The sequence below is a fragment of the Pteropus medius genome, unplaced genomic scaffold (assembly GCF_902729225.1).
Source record: "Pteropus medius unplaced genomic scaffold, Ma_sr-lr_union100, whole genome shotgun sequence".
NCBI classification, from domain to species: Eukaryota; Metazoa; Chordata; class Mammalia; order Chiroptera; family Pteropodidae; genus Pteropus; species Pteropus medius.
The window spans coordinates 11,926,062-11,950,395 of NW_024342467.1; positions in this window are offsets into that span (position 1 = coordinate 11,926,062).

Genomic DNA, 24,334 nt, shown 5'->3' on the forward strand with positions numbered 1-24,334 from the left:
TATTTAATGAATGTTTACTTCTTAATGTCAAAAGTTTCCTGTGTTCTAACAAAGTGAAATGCCTGATGACTGAAAACATGGAAATGACCACAAATATAATCAGGCTGTTAACATAGCAACGGGCTGGAAAAGAGCGTGATTGCTACTATTCGGTAAGACTCAACTATTCTTGAAAAATGTGATAACTGTCATGTGCCTTTTTATAATCTTTTTGTGTATTCATTATACATTTCCACAATTATCTTAAATCCATCATGTACTCATATAAATCTTTAAACTACCAGTAAATTGTCTCTTTAATGGAAATTAAAATTAGAAAAATTAAAAAGCCGGCTCATTATGAGAAATCTTGGACTTTATCTGGATGAGTGAAATGACCCATGCAAAAGAAAGATCCAGAACTACGTTGCACACTTCTAAAGGGACAAAACACGTCTCTGTCTAAGGCATCGTTTTCCAGACCTACCTGTCAGACTTTCTGTTAATTACAGTTCACCGTAATGGCTTTTGAAAAGCTAAACCAGTTTTCAGGCAATGATGCCTTCTAAATGTTCTTTTTTTGGTATAATAATTTTTCATTCAAAATCACACTAAATAAACACCTTGAAAAGTGCATATTTGACATTACGGTTTCAGTCAAAAACACACTCATGCATGTACTCCGTACAACGATTCGAGTGAGCGAGCATGTGGAACAAATTTAAATTGCGCACTGTGTTTAGGTGAACCTGAAATATTTTGCTTCGGTTCGTACACCAAGTGACAGGTATGAGACGGTAGCAGCTTCCATGGCGCCTCAGCCTGTGGTGCGCATGCGCCATTTCCACGTTTCCGAAGCCTCTCACCTTTATATTGCCATAAAGGTGTTTTTCTGTGCTTTAATTTTATTGTTAAACGCAGTTTGAGTGCACTCCTGAGCCTCAGAAGCGTTGCGTGGGTCACCCAACCTTCCATGCCTTGCACCCCTCCTCCACTCTCCTATTATCAGGCTTCTCTCCCTCCTTTGCTAAACATTTATTGCTTTTTATCTACAAAAACTGCCTTTATTTATTTTTCGCATTGTCGTATATTACTTAGATAAATTTGTCTTGATCATTCAACTGAAATATTTCCTTGTCATTTAGTGAAATTAATTAGGTATCTCGGATTGGGATGAAATCGATCATATGTTTTTTTTTTCTCACTGATATGAATGAAAATGCTTTTTCATGAACAACTTTTCACTCAGGGGCAGAGCTTTCGAGAATGCATTAAAGATGGTAAGCAAAGGTCGATGTGTATTGCAGCACAGGACCAGCGTTGGGTAAGTCCGGTAAATCCATGGACTTTCCCTTGTTCCCCAGGAGAGCAGGTGGTGACCTTGGGAGAGACTGGGTTAAATCCGCTGCGTGTTAGTGCTGTGTGAATATGGTTATGAGTGTGTGTATGAGTAACAGTGGCATAGGCCCCGTCCAGCATGTGGTTTCCAGAGTTCCGAGAACTTCTGATTTGAGGGAGAGAGTCCCACGGGGGAGGAAAAAGGGCTCCATTTGGGAGGTTGTTGGATAGTTGGATAACTCTGGTGATTTTTTAAAAAATTGTTTCATTTTTCTTTTTTACTCTTTATAAGTTGCAACCTTGTTTCTACATTCTGTTTCTAGACTACGATTTAGGTTAAACTCTAAGTTTGTGTAAATTTTACATATAAAATTTTCTACCATTTGGTGCCTGAGTACCTTTGTTTTGTATATCCAATGTACAGGATTCAAACCATTTTTGAAAAATCTCCCAAGGAAATTTTGCATCTAAGTGCAGGCTGGTTAGTGTTAACACACTACAGAAATCCAATCTGGTGTGATCATTTATCCTTAGATGTCCTGCAGTATCCAAAAAGCTATACATACAATCAAATACATACTCCAAAGTAGAAAATATTTCTTACTAGATGCATTCTGTGAGAAATGGTTGTTTGCTACGTTAAAGAAATCAATAGTATTTTCAAAACAAATCTAAATTCTAAATGTATCCAAAATCATGCCTTACCTAGGTCTGCAAAGAAAGAGGTTGAAAGAGGCACAATTCAATTGTTCTGCCCATGAAAAATTAATCAGTAGTAGTGAAGAAATATTTCTATTGACATAGAGAGATGTTTACAATACACTCCTAAGTGAAAAAAGCAAGTTACAAAATAGAATCTGCATTTTTCTCAGAAAAATGTTGGGAAGGAGATAAATAGCAAAATGTAAAAAAGTAATTACCTCTAAATAATAAAATTACAGGTATTTTTATCTTTCTACTAATATGCATTTTTTCTTTTTTATACAATGAGTATGTGTTACTTACTTGATGATTTATGTATGAAGTTTAAAAACTCCAATAGATAGTAATAGCTTGGTACCACTTTGAGTAAGGTTTACCTTACCAGTGAGTAAGATTTACTCAACCCTGGCTACACACAGAAATGCCCGGGAAGAAGGGTCTGGGGGTGATGACTATCCTTATCTTGCAGGAAAAGGTGGAAACAATGACCAATTAAATCAGAACTTTGTTTTCTGGGGGAGGAGGGATTTTATTAATTTGTTAAGTTCCTTAGATGATTCCAATGTGTAGTTATTGGTCACCATTGATGATCGGATGCACTAGCACATATGACCAGAATGTATTCCCATTTCGACTTCTCCCTGAAATTCTTGAATAGTGACTAATTCTCTAGATCCTAATTTAGAATCATGGGCTTTTATAGCTTGCAGAGACCTTACCATGTGCCAGTCACTTGCTAGGTGCTAGGGGGTTGAAGATGAATAGGACCTAGTCCCTGAGCTTACAGAGCTTGCACCCATACTGTAAATAACTTCGGTATGCTGCTGTTGGTTATATGATAGATGTGCACACATGAAAAAAACTGTGAGGATACGGCAAGAGACATTCGCTCGGAGTCTGGGAAGGTCTCCCTGGAGGAGAGGATCATGTGGTGCCCAATTAGCCCAATCCCCTCAGAACTGACTGGCCTAAAATCACACAGACATGTAGGAGCCAAATCAGAAACAGAACCTTGTCATCCGACACCTAATGCTCTGCCGTTCGATGACTCTGACAAGCTGGGACAAAAGGCCTGACACAAGTGTACAGAAAAGAACCCCCCTCCTCCTAGAATATTCTCTTTCTATAATCCACATCAGTACACTTGAAATAAATCACCAAGGCATCAGCCTTAAGATTTCATTAATGAAGGCAGCCAGCTCAGGCTGTCTGACCTGGCACAAAAATTGTCAGATTAACAGCATTAGTAAATTTGCAAATCAAAAGGTTCATTACATGTGATACTATACTTGCAAATAGGATTATGTTGATTATGTACTATAAATAGCATTTTAAAGAGAATCCCTCAAGGCAGACTGGGCTGAAATCTTGCTAGTTGGGCTTTTAAAGTAAGCGGTACTGAACAGTTCAACAGACGAAGCCCTGGGGTCAGAGATGAGCCCCCCTAGAGAGCCAGGATTCTGCTCCCCATTGCGAGCTGTTACATCTTCACACTAAAGCTCTTCCACGTTGAGCAGAACAATTACAAGAGCCTTCTCTCATGCCAGAATAGAGCCAGTGCTGCAGCCTGAGCCGGTCTGGACCACACGGGGCCACTGCTCAGGCCAGGACACCGGTGTTCCCAGGGGAGTGAGGGCAGGGTGAGAGTGAGTTCAGAGTTGCTTCTGAAGGCCTTGACAGCAAATGCCACTTCTGTCAGCTTCACGATGCATCCCTCTGAATAAAACTGTCTCACTGTATCATCTTTTGCTCTCTTCCCTCAAGAAATCCAGCTAGTCTTTAAGAGATTAGACATTGCCCTTTTTCCAAAATGTGGAGACCATATGGTAAATAACTGAGAAAGGTGGCATTAATTTGCCTAAATCCAAACTGGCTCAATGTAAAGTATTCCCAGCTTGCTGCATATGTTCACTTATTCCATTCTGCTTGAAGATCAGGCTGTGAGGGTACTCCCTATTAGTGGGGGCTATATTTTCTAAAAAAGATTTTTTTTACCTCTCTGTCTCTAAGTGTTTATTTCAGGAACATCAATACAGTAAAGTCTAAGTAATAAAGCAATTGGAAAGACTAGATTAAATTAGAATCTGAATTAGAATATTCAATTACTTTTAAGCACAGAATTATTATTAGTTCATCGTTAACAATGTTTCCAATATAAAATTCCTGGCAAAGTTGCTTTAAGAAATAAAGAAGGATCATTTAAGATTTGCATATCAGACGTGAAGAATCAGGCTGCTTATTTTCTTAAGCGAGCTAAACGTGTCCCCTAAAATTCTCTAGATCCTATCAATGTGCTTTGAAATGTCTCTCCTTTCTTCATAGGTAATTGAAGGTAAATGTCAACTTCTCTGTCCAAATCTTCATGAATTCTAAGTCAATATAGTCCTATGTTGCTGTCTTTTCTTCTCCATTTTTATAAATGTGCTTACCTGCAACCCCCCCTAATGGGTATGGAAAATGTACTTTATTGCCAATGAAGATTTAGATCGTCTTAGATTTGTCATGCTCAATTATCTCCATTTTCTCAGAAACTCATTCAGGTAGAGCAATATCCTTTCAATAAAGACAAAAGCTTTGTGTGTCTTCAGCTTGCTAAGTGTGTGCTAGGCAGCTTCCTTGAGACTGCCCAATGTTATATTAAGGTGTGGCTATCAGATTTACTTAAACCTTGTACTTGGCCTTACTAAGGCCACCTGTGTGTCAAACTGAGGACAAGTTAATTATAGCTTCTGTTGTCTTGTAGGCGTCAGTATTCAATTAAAAGTATAGTTCTTTATCTTTGACTTAAGAAAGCTGACTTTCTTCATTTACTCAACGGACAGAAGACAGTAGCCAGCTATTCTTCTAAGCTGTTGAAAACAAGGCTAAGAACGTAAATTACCATGTGAAGAATTGCAGGTAATTATATGGAAGAACATCTCGTGGGAAAAACATACTGGAATGGCCTAACCAAGGGCAGTTTGCCATCTCTATTACTAGAAAGAGTTTTAAAATATCACAAAAACCCATTAATCAAGATGATTTAGTTAGAAGCCAATTTGGCAAGAGGGAGAACAAGAGTCTTTAAGGTTTCTCCCCTTCCATTTAGAGAATTATAATTAAGGCCTGTTGTGTTACTATAAACACGTCTAGAACTTGCATGGAATATCCTGTTTATAAAAACAGGAATGAACCATCCCTATTTGTGGAACACTGAACCAAACCCATATATAATTTTTTCTTCACTAAACCAGAAGTTTCAAACAAAACATCTACTGAAACAGACTGATCCAGAATTGTGCTCATTTTAAAACCTTGGAACTGGAATATCAACAGCTTATGAGTTAAAGCTAAACTGAACTAAAATTTAAATGTATGTGAAACTCTCCCATGGGTCACTTATAGATTATTTACATTACGTATGATGTTTTTAGCTGTCTTAAGAAATGATATATTTAGCACGACTAAAGGTAAAAATCTGTTTTATAAGACAATTATAAATACATCTGGATCTACGTTAAAGGAGCCATCATGTTCTAGTGAGCCTGGAATTCTAAGGATATACTGTAGCACAGCTGATCTATAGAAGTCAGGGTTACCCCAAGGCTCAGCATAAACCTCCTTACTCTGTGTGAGAGATGCTAATTCCCCCAACCACTTGCCCACTTAGGAGAACCTGTCTCACTCCCAATGCCAGCTGCCATATTTGTGCATGGCACACTCACCCTGACCCGCAGCTGATTGGATCGGTCCTGAGGATACCTCTGATGCACAGAGAAGCACTCCATAAAACACACACTCTCTCTCTCTCTCTTCCTCTTCCTTCCTTCCATTCCTCCCTTTCTCCTTCCTTCTCCCTCTCTTTCTCCCTCTCTCCCCTTCCCTCTCTTTCTCTCTCCCCACTCTCTCCATTTAATCTAAGAAATACAGCAGCTGAGTTAGATGGTAGCTGAAGCCCATCGGCAATGGAACACTGGTGTAAATGTCCACAAATCACTGTTGCTGAGGGCTCTGGAACAGCCCTGGTTTCTGAGTCCTGGGGACACAACTTTCTTTTGATTTCCAGGAAAGTTGCAGCTCTCTAATAAGATATTTGTACCTGAAGTACTTTAAAATGATTTCTGTTCCTCACCTATCTGGTACTCTCTCAGCATCCTTGCTTTTTCCCATCTGCCCCTGCTCCCCTTGGTGGTAGAACCAGAGGAAGACTCCCCATCCTGTTTAAGAAGGGAAGAAAAGGCCAAATCCATAGTAGTAAGTTGTGTTAGACCCCACACATAAACACTGAGGCCATGTAAAAAAAGACAAGCCACGGAGTCAGAAGCAGAGGATGGAGAAGGCATTAGAATCAAGTTCGTGTACAGTATGGCGGCCTTGGTGGTCTGCTATTCTGCAGTGCCATCTCCATGGTGTGGGGCAGTTCTAATGGATTAAAGGTGCTTCTCAAACTTCAATAGGCACAATTAAGCACCTGGGGATTTTGGTAACATGCAGGTTATGATTTAGTAGGTCAAGGGTGAGACCTGAGAATGCACATCCTTAACAAGCTCCCAAGTAATGCCAAACTGTGGCTATGGACCACACATAAGTAGCAAGAGTGTAAAAGATCTGTGCAGGATTGAATTGTGCAGCAACAGTAAAAGAAACAATAGATAACAATAAGCAATAAAATAACAATACAACATAAATAAATAATGAAATAACGATGAACAATAAAAGGATTCCCATCATCAAATGGTGATGAAAAATGACAGAATCTCAAGGTGATGGAATTTCCGGACCCAAAGGCCCCCTAAGTTCCATTCATAGCATAGCGATTTGTCATAGTTGGTCACTCCTTGGGGCTGAGGGTGGAAGACACTAGCAACTGGTTGTGAAGAGGATATTGATGGGGACTGGAGTCCCTGTGTTCCATGAGACAGGCAGGCAAAGCTTGAAGTGCACTATATACAGACCACAAAGATTAGCCCTTCTGCACATATGATTGCTATGTGAAAATTAAACTTGAGTAGTACCAAATCTATGTTACATATTTAAGAAACAAGTTCTAAAATGTCCTTTTCTGCTAACTATATTCTATCTACAGAAATCCCTCTTTCTTTGATTGCTCTATCTGGTTGCACTCTTGAAAGAAAACAGAGACCCTCTTGGTGCTGGTCAATGGATCTCTGGGATGGAAGGAACAGTTCATGCCTGGAAAGTTTGCCATGTGCAACTGAGGAGGGAGGGAGATGAGTCTGGCTCCTTTCCAACTCAGCTTAGTCCCTGACCATGGGATATATTAGTGCAGATTTTAAATCCAGGAAGCCTGCTTTTTATTTAAAACACATCATTGGAGGTGGCAGTGCTTTTAACCATGCAAATATAATGATGTTCCCAACTTACTTATGGTTCACTTACCCTAAAGTAAGCTGAAAAGCCAGGCACTGGAGAGCTCTGTGCTTTATTGGGAGGATGCCATATAATGAATTTTCTTTTAAAAAGTGCACTCCATGTTGCCTTTATTTAGTGATTTCTCAGTTAATCATCAACTTTAACCCTTTTTCAACTACTCAAACAATTACAGAGACGTATGATTCAAGAGGGTAGGCTGACTTCATATTTTTATATCCTCTCCATCTATCTCCAGGGGAGGATAAATTAATTTATTCACTGATAGTTTATCATGACCAGTTCTGGGTATAGGTATTATAGCAATAGGCAAGAAAGAAAAAGACGATTCTCACAACACTTGGACATTCTAGATGGGCAGAGATAGACAATAAACAAAATACGAACATGAAATCACGAAGAGTATAAGTAATATGAAAATGAAGCGAGATGATCTGGTAGAGAGTAAATTGGAGTCTAGATTAAACTATATGGTCAAGGACATTTAAGTTAAGACTTCGATGGTAAAAAAAAAAAAAGAAAAAAAGAACCAGCCCTGCAAAAACAGGAGAAAACAGCTAAGGCAAAACCCATTAAGATGAAAATGCACTCGACATTCTTAAGGAATAGAAAATAGAACAGGGCGACTGTGAGAAGGGAAGAATGGAATGGGATGGCATTGGAGGAAAGATGGGAGCAGATCATGCCGAGCCTAGTAGGCAGCCCAGAGTAAGGAGGAGGGTCAGACTCCATGGGGCCAATCACAGGAAGTGGGAACCAGATGGTATAGGGTCATGGTCATGGTAAAGAGTTTGGATTTTAGGCTCAGAAAGCTGGAAGGTCATTAGACCATTGGGCTCGACATCGTCTGATTTATACTTTACAAAGAGCATTCTGTGTGGAAGAATCCCAAATAATTTATGTAGAGACTTCAACCTACATGGAGACTTCACCCTACAAGGAGATGGAGCATAACTTCCCAATCCTTGGGTATGGATGGAGCATAGTGACTTCCTTCCAAAGAGTATAGCATGGGAGGGAGAGGAAAAGTAACCTTACAGCAGAGAAACCTGACAAACACCACCTCAGCCAGTTGACCAAGGTCAACATCAGCGGCGAGGAGTCATGTCGATGGCACAGTCCCTTAATAAATGTAATGAGAATGACACTTTACCTTTGTGGTCTTCTTCCCTCAAACTTATAACTCATTCTAATCATGAGAAAAACATCGGACAACTCCCTTGAGGGGCAGTCTACAAAAATATGACTGGTACTCCTTAAAGTCAGCAAAAACGAGGAAAGTGAGAAATAAATGTAGCAAGAGGAACCTAAGGAGACATGATAACGAAGTGTAATGTGATCTCGTGGTTGGGATCTTGGAACAGAAATGGACATTAGGTAGAAACTAAGGCAGTCTGAGCCTTAGTTAAAACGCTATATTACTATTGGTTCATTAATTTTAACGAATGTGCCATACTAATCTAAGATGTAAGTAATAGGCAGAATTAAGTGTGCAATACATGAGAATTCTCTGTACTGCCATCACAATTTTTCTGTAAATCTAAAACTGTTTTAAAATGAAAAGGTTTTTTGTTTTTCCTTTAAAGAGCACTCTGGCTGCTGTATGCAAACTCCACCCTAGGGCACCAAAGAGAAATCAGATTCTAATATCATCTATGTCCTTGAAAACCAGGATTCTCTGTATTTAAACAGAAATTGCAGATATAAAGTAGAAGCGTTCATACTAATATTTTCAATTCAAATTCAGGATGACAGAACTTTTGCATAATCTTCTCTACCTCATACTAATTGGAAGATTGTTCTCTACAGAAATAAATGGTGACAGGGTAAAGCCTTTTGAATTTTGGCATTTATGAAGCCTCCAGGGGACGTGCCAGCCTCCGTGCCTGATCACCCTAAAATGAAGCCTGCCAATTAGTAACCTCACTCATAGCAAGTGCTTAGTCAATTTCAAGTCCTCGTCCTTAAAAATGCATTTTGAGACATCTAAGGAAAGCCTTCGACATGAAAGAAAGGGACCAAGAAAACAGAGGGGGGAGGGGAATTAACCCCAGAAGGAACATGTAATTCAAGAAACAAAAGAGAACTCAAAGGAAAAAAAAATGAGTTATTATCCTCAGAGACATATGAGAAGATGTCGCATCATTAAAACCTAAAAGAATGCTATTAAAAAGGAATGGAGAAAAACAGCTTTTAGGTAAAATCACTGGATAAAGAGTTAAGTAAAGGGGTTCGAAAATAAAATTAAAAAGTAGTCCTACTCACTCCCTCTACCTCCTAGCCTTCCATATGCTCTGACCAACCCTTTGCTGTCCACCTTGGGCCTCGTTTTTTCCTGATTTGCTCCCATGAAAGTTGCCAGACCTTCTAATTGGCCAGGGGACAGTTCTGAGTCCTTTTCTTTTTTGACCTCTCTGGCACATTTGATAGTGTGACTCTGTCTCTTTACTGGGACTTTCCTCTCCTGTTCATGGCAGTTTTGCAGGTTTTATGTTCTCCATATTCTCTTACTAAGCATTGTCATCTCCTTTTATGGGTTTCATGACGCTACCGGTGTAGTGGTAGCCAATTCTATGTCTTTCTCCCTGACCTATTTCCATGAGTAGGTCAACTCACTTTCTTATTTAAGCACCAATCTGTTTCCTTTGCACATTTTAGCTCTAAAAGAGGTTTTGGAGTGGCCGTGAGCTTAAGGCTCTCTCTTCCCTCTCAGAGGTCTGGGAGGTCAAGCTGTATCAAGTGATCCAGCCCCGTGACCATAGCTGATAGGACCAAGGGCAGACATCGGACTCAGCATGGGCTAATCAAACTTCTCTCCTGGGACTAGTGCTATAAAAGTCAAAGGGGCAAGTTTAAATTCAGAGTAAATTGTGACGTGACATCCAGAGGTGGTTTAAGAGTTAAGAGGAGGGGTGCCAGGACCAAACTGCCAGAGTCCTTTCTTCAGCTTCACACATTAATGGTGTGACTTGGAGAAGTTACACTGACTGTCTCACTTTATTTGAGCTAGCTTCATTCTATTTCTGTCCTAGGCTCTTAACAAGCACTTATGGATAGTAAGGATTATAGTTAGCCTTTTGGGGGTTACAGTAAAGTTTTCCATCTTGGTGATTCAAAGACACATTTTAAGATAAAACTTGTGGGGAAATTCGACTTCTAGTAAATGAGATTATCCATCCACAGAAATAGCAGACCATGGATCCTCTTCTAAGAAGCCAAGGTGGGTTTTAACGAGTCATTTCTTCATCCGTCAAATGGAAATATTATACACCCAGGTTGCTTTACAGACAACTATGGAGGTGGCAAATTGCTAATAATTATAATAACAACAGTATTAACAACAACAAAAGCAACCATAGCAAGTACTTTTATGCCGATACATTTCAGCTGCCGTCCTAACTACTTTATATATTATTTGAGGTTATTACCACCACAACTGTGAGGGTGGCACTACCATTCCCTTTTACAGGCGATGAAACCGAAGCCCGGAGAAGTAAATGACTTTCCCAAGGTCACAAAGTGAGTAAGTGGTAGAACTGAGACGAGAACTCTGGCTGTTTTCTTCTGGAATCTCTGCTCTCAAGTCTTCAGCATCTCTCCATCTCACAGGTCACTTTACAACATCAGGTAAATACCTTTTGAGGATTAGAGCGCATAACCAAGGTGTGCTGTTTGGGAGACATGGACTTCACTCTTAGTCTGGGGCAGTCTTCCTGAAATACCGAAAGTGAAAAAATTAGTTAAATGTTTAAACGTATGTTAAAAGCCATGAGGAAGATCCCACGAGAATGCAAGTAAGTCCATTCTTACTTACGGAGTAAGTACTGCTGTGTGTGTGTGTGTGTGTGCATGCATGCATGTGTGCGTGTGTGCGTGCATGCGTGTGACTAAGCAGACAGCACTAACGTTAAGTCCCAAGATCAGTTAGTTAATGTATCAGAGTACTGGTTAAGCTGACATAATGATGACACCTAGAAATACAGTCACATGAAGTTCAGATACATGTGGTGCAGGTTTGGGAGGAATGCTCTGCTTGGCTTGGCTCTGCTCCGTCTGCCACTTTCAACATGTGGCTTCCATTGCTGCGTTGAAACGGCTTTCATTCCTACCTTCACCACCTCTCAGCCAGCAGGAATGAGGAGAAAAAGTGGAATTCACAGACAGTTTTGTTAAAGGCAAGACTCAGTAGTGGTGTACATCAATTCTGCTCACAGCCTATTGATCCGAATAGTCACATGGCCACCCCTAGTAGCAAGGGAGGCCGGGACATGTAGTCTTTAGTTAAATGGATGGCAATGTGCCAGACTAAAGATTTGGAGAGACATTTAGGAATCTACCACCATACGATTATTACTCTACTTAATGGTCTTCTGATAATAACAGCATTTCTCTAATTCTTTTGATGATACTATTAGAGAAGAAAACTTCGATTTTCAAGTTCAGATAAATGAAAATAACACAGCTAAGTATAAGGTTCAGGATTTTATCTTTATTGGAGGACCTTTAAGTGAAGATTATCTTTGGCTGCATCTCTGCATGTCAGTAATTTCTGTGCTCCCTTGGCTGCTGTTCCTCTTTGTCTCTACAATTCCCGGCTACTCTCCCTTCGGGGCTATCCAGCCATCTGGATCCAGCTGGATGGAGAAGCAGCAGGCAGGTCCAGGAGGAAACTTTAGAACTTTACAGAAGGTTTTGATTAAAGTTTGGAGAGAAGTACTCGTTCCTTCTTTTCATTTCTTCCCAGCAGATACCTTTTTCCTCATTCTGCTAATTTCTCATTGGCTGTCCTTTCATTGCTTAATTTTATTTCCATCCTTAAGGTCGCTTATTCTTTCTCCATTGCCGTTTTCATGGTCTCAAGCACTCAATCACCTCCTCTCCATTTTTACATTCTTTCATCTATTCTTTCTGCCTACTTATTCATTCATTATCTATTTTTCCATGACTTTGGTTACTATGATTAATTTTATTAATATTCCTTTCCATTTCCTCATTTTTTTGCTCATAAAATGAACATCTCTAATTTACTGTGTAATCTTTCCTCTCATTCATTACTTTATTCCTCACCTCATTTGTTATATTTCCTTACTCATTGTCCATTCTTCATTTTACCCATTACCTCATTCATTTTATGTCACTTTTCTCCAATTTTCTTATCTATGCAATTCATTATTATGTGATTGTTGCTGTCTTCTCATTTAATACTTTCTGTCTCCAAAATCTTGAGCCTAGATTCCTTCTACATCTAGATTTTTCATTTCATTATCCATTCTCTTAGATTTTCATTCATTCTATTTGGAGTGAATGAAGTAAAACCATAAAGTAATATCATAAATTACTCTTTTTGTAAAAACCAGGTAAAAATTTATCAGTCAACTGTGGCATACTCTTCTCCCTCGCCCCTCTCCTTGCCCTTTGCGTGGGGAAATCATGGTTACTCAGCCTCCTAAATATATCGCTGATCTATCCACCTTCCCCATCCCCACTGCCATTGCCAATCTGTTCCATCTCAGCTTGGCTTTTCTCCAAGGCAGACCCTGAGGCAAAAATTTGGGCACAAATATTTTGGGGTATTGGTGTTTTTTGGCTTTATATTTTTTTTGTTTTGGAAGTGGAAAATGAGAAAGAGAAGAAAGGAAATATAATAAAGTGTGCCTTACTGAACAGGTTACCACTGGTGGTAAGCGGAGCCGAATTCCACTGGGGTCCCTTTGAGAAACGATGTAGAGCGTACCTCAGAATGGTCCCCGCAAAGGGAGAGGAAGCCAGATGGTTATCCTCAATGGCCATCCCAAACTGGGGAAGGTCGCCCCTGGGGCATTAGCTCTCGAGCACTTCCAACCTGCCCCGTGAGCTGCCCACAGGCTGTCAAAGCAAGAGACTGACCTCCAGCCCAGGTGCCAGAGCTGTCAGCTTATACAGGAATGCTCGGCTGGCAGCCTGCAGCAGATCTGGCAAGGCCCTGGAGGCACCTGCCACACCTGCCCATCAAAATCACCTCCCAGTGGTGCTCCGTCTACTCGTGCTTCCCTTAATCTATCATCCACATAGTAATACCTACACTTATATTCATGCCGAAAAAAGGGGAGAACCTGGCAGAATAGTCACCAAGCTGTTAACAGTGGTTATTTTGAAGGAAGATATGTAGGTAGAAATTATGGAGGATTTTCATGTTCTACATCATACAAGCTCTTTTCATAATGAAAGTATATTACTATTTATATATTTACATGTACAAATATATATGTAGGTAGATAATTTTCTCATTTTCTATTTACAGTATCTTTTCTATGTCTCCTCTTTTGTCCAGTTTTATACCTTCTCACCCATTCTAAACCATGTATGTGCGTCCTCTTCTGCCTTTTTACCATCCTTACTTTATCCATTTTCTTTCTAGTAGATCACTCTTATTTTTTACCTTGTCTGAGTTTCCTGTCCATTGCGCAGCAGTGTGTTTCCTAATTTCCTGATTTATTTTCTATTTGGGATCAATTCTCCCCGCCATTGTCTCGACTCTGTGACTAACCCTCCGCTCTCACTTAGAATTCAGGGACAGAGAGGCAGCCTCTGAGCAGTCCAACCTGTCAGGGCTCCCTCTCTAGTCAAACCTCATTTTCTCTCTCCTCCCAGATCGGCATCTGCAGCAGCCCCTGGAAAATATAAAGCCAGTTATGAGCAGAAGGCCCAAGGACAGCTGTTGATCCTGAAAATGGTCTTAATTTGTCTCTGTCTCATTAGCTTAATGCTGATGCTGGCGGCCCCCTAGGCTGCTGACCAAGCTCTGCGACTTTCTTTTTAACTTGGCCTGTGGCTTATCAGCTCTAAAGATGAAACTGATGGTTCAGGCAACCTTTCCTTAATGACCCTGGCCCTTTGTGTCCACCCACCAAGGACTTTCATTCATTTTGGGGCCCAAAGTGATTAAAAGCAGGAGTGAACACTGGCCTCATGGGCTAACCTCTCTGTGAATCAGCATGACAGGCAAAATTGCATAAATAAGTGCTGCCAATGTAGGAACCCCCATGTAAGTATAGGGTTCGCTTTGATGACCAAGCTGGGAGAATTATCCACCTGACACCTGCTGCTGTGAACAGGAATCCAGAAACTAAATCATCGTAAATTGCTTTCTAAATCGACCCCATAAGGTGATCCATATCTAAGAAAGACACGAAGCTTGAAGAAATGTTATTCTTTTCAGTAAGTGATTTAAATTACCACGTTTGAAAAACAGGGGCTCGGTTTTGAAATCAATCAAGTTAAGAATCTATTCAGGCAGAGTACAGTAAGTAAATCTCTAAGACAGGTAATGGCACTGTCTCTTGGTCTGAATCTCAATTTTTTGGTGTTTCATACCCTGCAATGTGAACTTGACCTCATTTGTATTTACTATGTCTAATCATCTTAATGTCCTAGACAGTGAGTAGTGGTGAGTCAGGAGAGCCTGCTGAACTGGGAGATTCACAGGTAGTTTTGTATGGACAACATCGGCTCAGCATTCTAGATGCAAAGTCTGATCAGTTCTGGGCTGGTGTGTTCGGGTTTCAGAAAGGTTCCCAGCTCCCAGGCAGGAGTTCACTCAGGTAACTCTTACCTGTTTAGACCTAGTTAAGATGATGGAAGTCTGGAACTTCGCCATTCCCTCCCATTCTCCAGAGCCTTTAGCAGTCGCTGTGCATCACTAGGAGTCCTCCTTCTTCCCACTCATGCCCCCAGTCTCCTTTTGCTGCCCTCTAGGCTGCCCACTCTGGGAAGCTTCCCATCGATCCAGTTATCCAAACAGCACTCATTGGGTGCTTCCTGTGTATTATGAACTGGATTATCAGGACCTAAGCAAGGGCTCCCACCTTACAGGAACTACAAGCCACAAGAGACAGACCTGAGGAACAGTCCTAACCAAGGAGGAAACCACTATTTTGGGGAAGGGAGCTCGGAGGACAGTATATTGGGGTTGGGAGGCCTAGCATGCAAGAGTTCAAGGAAACTGCCAGAATGCCTCCTTCCAGGTTGTCTGCTTAGTGGTCTGACTCCTAGGCAAGCTGCCAGTGTCCTGGGGCAGAGTTGTGTGTGCCCTGCTCACCAGGGCATCCCCAGGGTGTGGCCGGCAGCACCTGACGTAGCACAAAACACACAGTAGGTTTTTATGTTTATTAAAGCAAAAATCAATGTAGTGACTTTTGAGTTAGGCCTTAAAGGAAAAAAAAAAAAAAGAGTTCAGTAGGTAGCAGAGAGGAATGGTTTATTTATTAGCTGTTTTGCTTAGTTAAATTTTTAATGTATTTTAATGGCTAATGTATTCATGTAGATCAATTATCAAATAAATACAACAAGAGAGATATTCAGAAGACTCATTTTCACCCCATCTCTAGCTATCCCTTTCTCTACCCCATCATACCTACTCCTGACTCCTGGGACTTGCCATTTTTATTGTTTTTTATATATTATTTCAGTGTATTTTATACAAATGAAATAATAGACAAATACGGATATATTCTTATTTTTACCATTTTCCTCACAAATGGTGGTATACTATAAAAGCTGTTCTGTTTTTTTTTTACTCAGCGACATATCCTGGAGACCTGTTCCTGTTAGTCCTTCGAGAATCACCTCATTCTTTGTTATAGCTCCATCGTACTGGGCTATACAGCTGCACCTTATCCAATTTTAGTATATGTGCTGCCGAAGTGAGCACTAGTGCACTTTATCCAAAAGGTCATTTTAGGCACCCATGTTTCAGTAGATGCTCTTTCTCTCCTCCACCTCTCCCATCTCTGCATCAAGACTTGCGCCCGCACACATGATCTCCTTTAATTCAGTCAGCTAATTCAGCTGGCTAATTTAATAAGCCAATTGTATCGATGCATTTGTATATGGAAATTTGTTTATATGGAAATTCGTAAAAAAACAAACAAACAAAACAACAGGCCTTTAGAACAAACCGTCTATTTCAGAAGAGTCAACTCCCATAGGAAGTAAGCAATGATGCATCTTGATGAGGGGACTGTGTCTCCAGGTCATTCATAGTCTTGACAATGTCTCTCCCCATGCTAAAGACAAAGCAGGGGCTCAGCCCACTCTGGCTAAGGAGAACTAATTCTCGTGGTGATTGTTGTGGGTCCCACAGGCTGCTGATGAGGGATCTGTTTGGGGTGGGCCCCCCGCGCACCTTCTCAAGCCATCGGACACTGCCCACGTGTGCAAACCCGGCTGGTGTAACAGAAAGAGTGGGGGCCTTCTCGTCCATTCTGCCCTAGTTGCTTCAGGTTGTAATGAGAACTGTACCGATATCCTCTCCACCTTGTTTTCTTAACTAACGACAATCTTAAACCAGATGATTTTAAAGGGAATAGGATATTCGATTTTGCCTTAAGTGAATTCCTTTTAGCTGAACTGCTAGTGTGCGGCACACAAGATATGAAACCTGAGAAGAGAATAAAGCTAACATTTTTATGTCGGTAATTACCGTCGACTTGTTTTCCGCTTTCAGTATTCGAGGCAGCTCCACTGCTGTCATTTACCTAGGGTTTCTCCTCTCTTAAGACTTCTTTTTATTCATTCCCACTGTTAAAGAGCTCAGGTATGTAATCCTTCCTGCAGAAAGACGTGGGCTGTGTTTGTATGTGTGAAAAGACCAGACTATGCTGGCTGCCTGTTTGGGTTGTCGTAGCGATGATTGTGGATCGCTACCAAACTGATTGGCCTGCGGCCTCTGGATCAATATGAGAGATGGCCAAAATGACCAAATTAGCTGCGTTAAACTGCCGCTCACTCTCTAGTCAGAAGCGGCTGGGAAGTAGACGATGGCCAGGGCAGAAAGACAAGATTGAAGCGTGTAAACTATAATAAATACCCCCTCCCTTTAATCAGGGTGGGTTTTGTGTCCATCTATTCTCACTGGAGAAGGACCGAAGTATTGTTTGCAGCAGAGAAAAACAACTATTCTTTCGAATGCTGATGACAAAAACCCTCCAAGGAGGGCCTTTGCCATTGTTGATTGCCCACTTAGATATGAAAAATGAGGCTCTGAGGCAAAACACCGAAGAAGAAAACGCAAGAAAGAAAGGGCTGCCTAGCTGTGCAAAGAGAAGAGAAAAAGACGTCACCAAGGAGTGTCATGGCAGAGGTGGGGGAGGGCAACAGCCAGCAAAGTATTCCTGGGAGCAGGAATGGCCGAGGATTGTCTCATGTTCACTTGTGACTTGTCGTCTGTGCTGTACTTCCTCCCAAGACCTTCCCTAAAATCTGCTACAAACACAGCCTTGTGTTGGTGGTCCTATGGGAGGATTGGCAAATGTAATGCGAGGAGATGGGTATGGAACAGAAACTCTGCACATAGCAGGAGGCGTCTAGACCTGAGGCTGAGGGAGGAGGAAATCAGGGCCGGCACGAACTAGAGATGCAGAAGCCGTGTGAGGATTCTGGAGATGTTCGAGAGGCTCAGCATTTCTCGCTTTGCGTGAGCTGGTGGCTTATGGAGAGGGGGAAAAAAGTTTTCTTCAGCTCTCTTAGGGCCGGTCCCTGCCTGGGTGTGAAAATTCAACGGACAAAGACAGATTAATAGGAAAAAAGAATACGCGTTTTATTGAATTTTTACGTGTACATAGGAACCTTCATGAAAACCCAAAGGGGTAATCAGAGCAGGAAGCTTTTATACCTTTTAGACAAGAATCGGCAAATTTGTAAAGACTTATCAAGACAAATGGGTTTAGGCTAGGAGTAGCAAATGGTGGAGAAGTAACTAGGAAGTTAAGGGCTAGTTTAATAAAGTTGGTTTGTACAAAATCTTTGCCCCAAATTTCCTGTCCATCTTTGGTGATAAAAGTGTCTTCTTTCTTCCTGGAATAGGGAGCATGCCTTTCCCATGGAAGTCTTCTGATCCTTTACAGAGAAGAATGGCAAGATGACAGAGTGACCTTCCTGCCTCTGCTAGTTTTAAAATTCCTTCAGCTTAAGATACTTAATATGCCAAGGTGGCATATTTTGGGGTAGCATGTCTTGAATCCCATCGAAAGCATGAAATGAAACATACACACACATATATATTAAGTATATACACATATAAAGTATATATAAGTATATATATATATTAAATGTATATGTACATACACTTAGCTTTTGTTTCTGCTTGGCGTCGTTCAATGTATACGGGGTTGCCACTGAGCTGGGAGATGGAAGGTGAAAGAAGAAAGGTTTATATTCTGCAAGGTCTCTCTGCAGTCAGACCCATCTCTTAGAGGAGACACAGGTGGAAATGAGGCTGCAGACCTGTCTGGTCATCAATACCGTCAACTCATCTGGAGGTTTTATTTCTCTACCACAGTGAGGAGAAAAGCAAGGCCTCAATTCTCCGATCTCAGGGACCCTCAACTTCTAAGCATTCCTCTCTTCCCCTTCAGTGGCGCAAATCTGTGCAGCAGATGCTCTCCATGCTGCCTCGCGGGAACCTCCACTCCTACACTATCGGGTAGTCTCCCAGACCTGCGGGGCCTAACCTTCTGAAACTCGAGAAGGCTGCTTTTGCACTGCCGGGCACCTGTTTCCTGAGCAAAGGCCTGAGAGAGAGTGTCACTGTTTTGACTGTGGTACCATCCCCAGGAGTTCACTGAGCGTCGTCCGGCAGGGAGCCTCTCCGGAAACCTCAGCTCAAGATCACAAAAGGTAGTGCTCCCAGGATGCCATGAAGCCATGATGGGATGTATAGAAAGCATTTGCCACTCAGCCTCTTTTACTGAAAATTCTTTTTTAACCGAACCAGAAAAAAAAATCCGGCTCTTTCTACAGTATTCCTTTTATCTGAGTATTCAAATGTCTTCTATCTTAAGAACTTTTATTCAAATCAGAGATTCTGAACCCAAGGTTCATGAACTCCTGGAAATTACATGCAAAATTGTGTAGGTGCCTTTTTCTAAGATAAGCATCCACTTTTTTTTTTTTTTTAAATCAGATTCTCCAAAGAATTCGTGACCCAGATTGGTTAAGAATGTTGCTCTAAGCCAAGGTCACAAATCTATTTCCCCTTGACGGTTGTGCATCCCTTTGACCATGTTTTGAAGTTCAGAAAATAAACATCTGTTCAAATGAAAAGGATCGTTGGATTGTTCTGTGCACTAAATTAAAGCCTTAAAATTCTGAATTTTATGCCTGACATCTCTTTCCACAGGTTCAGCATATAATGGCACTTTACCGTTTTGAGGGAAAGCTACATGTGACATCTGTCGCCTCTTGGTCACGAGGGGAAGATACCTGTCTGCTTCTCTTCACTGCTCAAGGTTCACACTTCTTGAGGCTGGACATCTCATTTTCATTCACAGTGTGTCAACAGCTCTGCTCCCTTGCTCGAACCTCTACCGACTCACCTTAATGGAGCCCTTTGCACAGGATAAAGCTCTTGGATGTGCATTGTATCACTAGACCCTTACTGCAACTCCATGGGGAGATGAAGGCAGATGTTCTCAGCCCTGCTTTATAGATGCAGAGGGAAGCTTAGGGAGAATAATGACTGGTCCACAGTCCTGCTGGGGCTTATGCGCAGCAGGGTGCTGACTGCAATGCTTTCAAAAATTGTTTTTAATTAAAAATCAATTACAAGACGTTCATTTGTGTGTGTGTGTGTGTGCGTGTGCATGTGTGTGTGTGTGTGTGTGTGTGTGCGTGGTGTGTGTGTGTGTGTGTGTGTGTTCTGCTATGGACTGAATTGTCTTCCCCAACCTGCAATCCATATGTTAAAGTCCCCACTCACTCTTCCCATTTCAGAATGTGACCTTATTTAGAAATAGAGTCGTTGCAGCTGTAATTAGTTAAGAGGAGGTAATTCTTGAGTAGGGTGGGTCCCTAAGCTAACATGGCTGGTTTTCCTGTAAGAAGGAGAAACTTGGACTTGTGCACACAGGGAGAATGCCATGTGAAGATGAAGGCAGAGATCAGAGTGATGCCCTACGAGCCAAGGAACGTCACACTGCCCACGAACCAGCAGAAGCCAGGGGCCTGACGTGGAACATTCTCCCTCACAGCCCTCAGCGGAAACCAGCCCTGCCAGCACCTTGACCTTGGACTTCTAGTATTCAGAACTGTGAGATGATACATTTTTGTTGTTTATGCCACCCAATTTGTGGCGCTTTGTTACAGCAGCCCCAACAAACTAATACATACTGTTCTATAAATTTTAAAAATTAAAGAAAAACATGAAACCTTGCTTGATATAAGATATTAAAATGATACAGAAATATATAGAATCAAATGTGAAATTCCCTCCTCGCCATGCTAATATCACCACCTCCTGGTATAACCATGGTTATATTGGGTAGCTATCCTTCTAGAACCTTTTTTTAGGCATTTGTATACATATTTGTAGAGATACTCATATATATTTTTAAATCCAGTTTTCCTGACTCTTTTATCTTCCTCTCAGGTACCTGAGATAATGTTTACTTTTCTACTGTTTGTTAGTTAGAACTGTATATTCTCTTCAAAAATCCATTCAAATTGTGTGTATATGTATGTATGTGCATGTGTGTTTCTAATAATCATTCTCGGGAAGAGGGAAAAATTCAAACAAAAGAGATCTCCATGAGCCAAAATACACACACTGGAAAAGCTTTTAGAGATTGCAAAAATAGATATATTTGCTTGGCGTTCATCCCACAGCCAGGCATTGGGTGAGGGGTGTGAAATGCAAGTTTTGTGAGGTGTTTCCCACCTAGCACAGGGGGTAACTCATGCTCCCACATAAACACAGGTGATGGTTGTTTACCCACAAAGATTCGACCACCACCTTCTGAGTTTTACCTGTTAAAGATAGAGCCTTTCCCACTGTCTAAACAAGGTGGCACCCTCTTCTAGCATTGCAGAAATTTCTGCTTTTTAAAAAACAAAGCAAAGTTAAAAAAAAAAAAAGAGAGAGAGAGACAGAGAGAGACAACACTGTCTCCAGATGGCCATTGTTACAGAGTACATATGGTGCCTGGGAGGAGAGAGAGAATCTTGAGTTCAATCTGAAAAATGAAAGGAAGCCGAGGGTTAGAGAGGCAAAGTCACCACTCACGTCCTGCAGTGTTGGAGGCCTGTCCTCTTGCCTGGTGTTCTTTCCACTTCACTCACCACAGTCCTCAAGCACTTCATTCCCTGAACACCAAACAAATGAGGCTTCTCTGCATAATAGCTGAGGCCGAAAATATTTTATTAACTTTGCTGCAGTAGAAAAGAGATAGAACAGGAAGCTGAGGAGAAGAAGAGGACTATGGACCCAAAAGGAATAAGAGAAGAGAAAGGAATATATGGAGGATGAAAGGAGGAGTGAGCAGAAGGGGTGTAGACAGAAAGAACTTTGGTCTACAATGATAGCCAGGCTCCAAGCCTTGGGATGGTTAATTTTATGTGTCAACTTGGCTAGGCCATGGTATCTAGATATTTGGTCAAATATTATTCTAAATGTTGCTGTGAAGGTGTTTTTGGATGAGATTAACATTTAAATCAGTAGACTTTGAATAAACAGATTGCTCTCCATAATGTGGGTGGGCCTCATCTAATCAGTTGAAGGCTTTAATAGAAAAAGACTGATATTTTTTCAAGAACAAATTCTACCAGCAGACTACCTTCAGATCCAAACTGCAATTCTTCCCTTGATCTCCACTCTACTGGTCTACCACACAGATTTTAGATTTATCAGTCTTTACAATTTGTGAGTCAATTCCTTAAAATAAATCTCTCTCCTCTTTCTCATTCTCTCTCCATACACACACGCGCGTGCGCGCGCACGCACACACACACACACACACATATCTATCTCCTAGAGATTCTGTTTCTTTGGAGAATGATGACTAATACAGCCCCCAACAATCCTTCCCCTCCATGTACACCCATGCCACTCCCCATGTAAAAAAGTAGAGCTTATTTATTCTCCCCTCGAATCTGAACTGGCCCAGTAATTGCTTTGACCAGTAGAAGATGGCAGATGAAAAATATGTGACTTCCAAGTCCAGGCCTTAGGGGCCTTGGAACTTCCATGTCCTTTCTCTGGGAATGCTTGCACTTGGAACGTTCTCCTTGTTACCCAGATACCATGATTTGGAAGACCCAGCCACATAGAGAGACTATGTAGAATAGAATCCAGGTGTTCTAGTAAATAACTCCTATGGAGAACTTAGCACCATCTTGGATTTTCCAAAACCAAATGCTCTCTCAGAGGACTGTAGCTTCAGATGACATCACATGGAGCAACAGAACTGCTCAACTGAGCTCAGTCAACCTGTAGCCTCATGAGGGATAAAATTGTTGTTTTAAGTCACTAAGTTTTGGGCTGGTTTGTTACACAGCAATAGATAACCTATCTTAAAATTTAACCTAAGATAGACTGTCTGCTACAGCTCCATTTCTCAGGCTGGCTTTGTCTGTGCCCCATAAGAACCCAATAGGGCTCCCAGAGAAAGGTGGCCCTTATTTTCAAACCCATGATCCCCCTTTGCCAGATCTTTAGCAGTTACCACAAACAATGCCAGAGCCCTAGCTAAAGAAAAAATCTACCACACTTTCTTGACTCGCCAGCTAAAAACTATTCCTTCAGCTCTGTTTTCCAAAAGCCAATGACTTTTTTCATTAATAAATAAGAAGAGTGGCCTCACACCCTTTAACGTGTAGAATAGAGTAAAGGCGTTGTTGTGATAGAGGCAGAAACTTTACTCTGGAATCATCTGAATTAACTCCAGTGTTACTTTCTTGGGAGGAACCTGGCCTTGATGGCTTCTTTTCAACATTCTATTACACTGCATTTGCCCAAGGTCATTATCAAGCCACACCACAGTGGAACTGGGCCAAACTGCTCATAAACTTCACTTTATGACCTACCACAGGAATGTCCTCCATGCCTTAAGAAGAAGGTTCATTCTAGTCCTATTAAAAGTTTGATGTTAAGACCTGGCAATGTCGTTAAGATCTTTACAGTGTGGATTTAATTTAAAAGAATGTAAGAAATTTGTAGATTCTCACTGTCACAGGGTTTAAAATTTATACTCTACATTCAGGCGTGTAAAAAACATTTTATTTATATCCCATAAATCTTCTAACATTTCTTAGGGTTACCTTATAGATTAGCTGCAGGGTAGGAGGGCAGAGGGAAGGTCCAAATACAAAGTCTGAATGTGCCACAAATGACGGCAACACAGTCTCTTTCATTAAAGCCGTGTCTCTTACTCTCTTAGAGAACTCAACTTGCCCCTCCCATTTTTCTTGGGGAAAGTGGGGGAGCATGCAGCTCATGTGACCCGGGGGCCTGTATCTGTAGGGAGAACTTCAGATTCTCATTGTTCTGCTCTGGGGTGAGGCCTCTGGTCCAATCTCTAGACCGATGGCCACCAGAGTATGTCAGCTTCCAGACATTCTCCCTGGACATAAAGTCTCCAAGCTGCTTCCCAGACATGCCTACCTCTGTGTTCTTGTTTACCAAAGCATACAGGACCTTCTGACCCTCAACAGATCCCACCGAAGGAGCCACCCCAGCTTATCTGTGTAGCAACCTTGCTAGAAGTGCTGTAGTGTTGTGCCCTGACATGTTGGCAGTGCCTGGACACAGGTCTTCTCCTAGAGGCTTGCTGCCCCTGCCCTCCTCTCCAGAGGAACATGCCACTAGCCCTCCACCCTCAGTGACCTCAGATTCCCTTACATCTGGTTGTTTTCCTGTAGACCCCCTGGAGGGGCCACTCAAGGGACACAATGAGACACACACTGCTGAACTCCCCCTCCTCTCTCTGCCTCACAACTGACCAGGGCTGGAAAGAGTGTTTCTACTATCTCTGTCATAACTGGGTTCTCTTTATGCTATAGAATAGGAATTGGCAAACTTTTCCCGTAAAAGGCCAGATAGTAAAAATTTTAGACGTTGTGGGCCATATGGTCTCCGTCACAACTACTCAATTCTGCATTTGTAGTGTGAAAACAGCCATAGACAGTATGTGAA